The sequence below is a fragment of the Hoplias malabaricus genome, unplaced genomic scaffold (genome assembly GCF_029633855.1).
Source record: "Hoplias malabaricus isolate fHopMal1 unplaced genomic scaffold, fHopMal1.hap1 scaffold_47, whole genome shotgun sequence".
Lineage (NCBI taxonomy): Eukaryota > Metazoa > Chordata > Actinopteri > Characiformes > Erythrinidae > Hoplias > Hoplias malabaricus.
Genome location: NW_027101322.1, coordinates 268045 through 270852, shown reverse-complemented (window position 1 = coordinate 270852; position 2808 = coordinate 268045). Strand labels below are relative to the sequence as shown.

The 2808-nt window shown below is 60.3% G+C and overlaps 1 non-coding gene and 1 pseudogene across 1 annotated transcript; both read left to right on the top strand.

The window, feature by feature from the left end:
* The first annotated feature begins 2009 nt into the window (after positions 1-2009).
* Positions 2010-2163, top strand: LOC136685942 (5.8S ribosomal RNA). Its single transcript, XR_010800227.1, has one exon. It is a non-coding gene; the product is annotated as a 5.8S ribosomal RNA (ribosomal RNA).
* A 272-nt stretch (positions 2164-2435) lies between these two features.
* LOC136685945 (28S ribosomal RNA) overlaps positions 2436-2808 on the top strand; it is a 4391-nt pseudogene continuing 4018 nt past the window's right edge.

The window sequence follows — 2808 nt, the reverse complement described above, 5'->3', positions numbered from 1 at the left end:
ATTAAGAGGGACGGCCGGGGGCATCCGTACCACACCGATAGAGGTGAAATTCGTTGACCGGTGTGGGACGAACGAAAGCGAAAGCATTTGCCAAGAATGTTTTCATTAATCAAGAACGAAAGTCGGGGGAGCGAAGACGATCAGATACCGTCGTAGTTCCGACCGTAAACTATGCCGACCCGCGATCCGGCGGCGTGAGGCTAGCGACCATGACCCGCCGGGCAGCGTGAGGGAAACCACGAGTCTTTGGGCTCTGGGGGGAGTACGGTTGCAAAGCTGAAACTTAAAGGAATTGACGGAAGGGCACCACCAGGAGTGGAGCTTGCGGCTTAATTTGACTCAACACGGGGAATCTCACCCGGCCCGGACACGGTAAGGATTGACAGATTGATGGCCCTTTCTTGATTCTGTGGGTGGTGGTGCATGGCCGTTGGGAGTTCGTGGAGCGATTCGTCTGGTTAACTCCGATAACGGACGAGACCCTGTGCCTTAAAAAGTTACACGGCCCTCCCTTGGGTCCCTGTGGGGGCTTGCGGCCCGAGGGGTTCGTCGGTCGGTGGCCGAACTTCTTAGAGCGATCCGGGGCAAGGCAAAGCCGTATGAGATTCGGGGCCATAACAGGTCTGTGATGCCCTTAGACGCCCGGGGCCGCACGTGAGTTACACTGGCTGGTTCAGCATGTGCATCCATCCTATGCCGAAAGGCCTGGGCAATCCTATGAACGCCTTCCCCGCTGGGGATAGGGGATTGTAACTTTTCCCCTTGAACGAGGAATTCCAAGTAGTCGCGGGTCACCAGCCCGCGTCGATTAAGTCCCTGCCCTTTGTACACACCGCCCGTCGCTACTACCGATTGGATGGCCTGGTGAGGTCCTCGGACCATCTCCGAGGTGCCCCTTTACCGGGGGGTTGCCTCGTTGAGGTGGGAAGTCGATCGAACCTGGGCATCTAGAGGGAGTAAAAGTCGTAACAAGGTTTCCGTAGGGGAACCTGCGGAAGGATCATTAACGGTGACCTGGCCACGGCCGGTTGTCGAGTCGGACTCGAGAGGCCAAACCTCCCCCGGCGGGTACCTTCAAGGTATGGACCGCAGAAGCCTCGTACCTTTCGTCGTCGGCCGACGTGAGTCTCTCCCCCTCCGGGTGGGTGGACGTAGCGAGCCGGCTTCGGAACTCGGGGTTATGCGAGGACCGCCTTAGGTGCATAGGTACCCCGGTCCGCCCCCCTCGTTCGCGGGGGGGAGAGTGGCGCCGGAGCCGCCCGCCGGGTCGTTAAACCAACCATTGATCGTTGAAGGCTTGATTGTGCGTGCGCGAGTCAAAGGGGCTTACTCACCCCCAGGGCGTTGGCCGGTGCTCGCCGGCCTCGGTGGGATCTCCCTGAACCCATCCCCCCGGCACAGGGGGTGGTGGTGGACGGGAGCGTACCGCCGGGCGAAACTCTTTCCCCTCACGGGGTTGGAGCGGAGCTTAAGAGCGCATGCAAATACCCCGATGTTGGCTTCGCAGAGACGGACCGTATAATAGTCTAAGGCCGGTGCGCGAGTTGAAGGGGCCTCACGAACCCCGGATGCGTTTAAACACCCGAAGGAGACGGCCGGTGCCCGCCGGTCCTGACTAGGTGGGATCTACCCAGCGCCTTCCCCTAAGCGGGGGACTTGGGAGCGTACCACCGGGCCTCGCTCATACCCTCCGGGGTGGAGAGCTTGGCTTTGAGCGCACGCCTGAATGCCTTAGACCGGGACCCGTAACGCAGCGAACCAAACCCTGGGCCTCGCCGGGAACGGTGGGGCCTAGACCCGGTCTCCTAAACCACGTAAGTCTCGGGCACCTACTCGGGCGATCGTCCCCCGGGCCGTAACTCCTCGGTCCGGTGGTGACGCCCAGGTTCAATGACCTTCCCCCCTCCACGGGGGGGAAGGCACCCGGCTTGAAATATTGTCAAACGTTGTCTCGTGTTCGAATGGCTTCCTTCGCCCGGCCTGTAACGGGCCGGGCACAAACCTCATACAACTCTTAGCGGTGGATCACTTGGCTCGTGCATCGATGAAGAACGCGGTAACCTGCGTTAAATAATGTGAATTGCAGAACACAGATCATCGATATTTCGAACGCACATGGCGGCCGCGGGGGTCCATCCCGCGGCCACGCCTGTCTGAGGGTCGGTTTACCCATCGATCGGTCTTCCTAGACCGCGGCTGGGAGTTCGCAGGGCCTCCACCTCGGACGGCCCTTCGTCTCCCTAAACCCAGACTCGGGCCTTAAACCCGACGTGTGGCGAGAGCTCCGGACGTAGGGAGAGCCATTAGGTCCGGGTCCAATCCGTCATAGTCTCTCCCCGCTGGGCTCTCCGCCGCCGTCGGAGAGTGGGTACCGTAATACGGCGAGCGGCCGGGGGGTTCGCGCCCCCCGCGCCCCGCAAAACAGTCTCGTAGTGCGACCTCAGATCAGACGAGACAACCCGCTGAACTTAAGCATATCAGTAAGCGGAGGAAAAGAAACTAACAAGGATTCCCCTAGTAGCGGCGAGCGAAGAGGGAAGAGCCCAGCGCTGAATCCCACTTTCCCCTGACCGGGGTGGGCCGGGAAATGTAGCGTACGGAAGTCCGTTTGGTCTCGGTGCGGACGCGGGACCAAGTTTTGCAAGGAAGTGTCTTCCGCAGATGGTGAAGGCCCGGTATTGTCCCGCATCCCGCCGGGTAGATCGGGCTTCCCGGAGTCGAGTTGCTTGTGAATGCAGCTCAAAGTGGGTGGTAAACTCCATCTAAGGCTAAATACCGGCACGAGACCGATAGCGAACAAAGTACCGT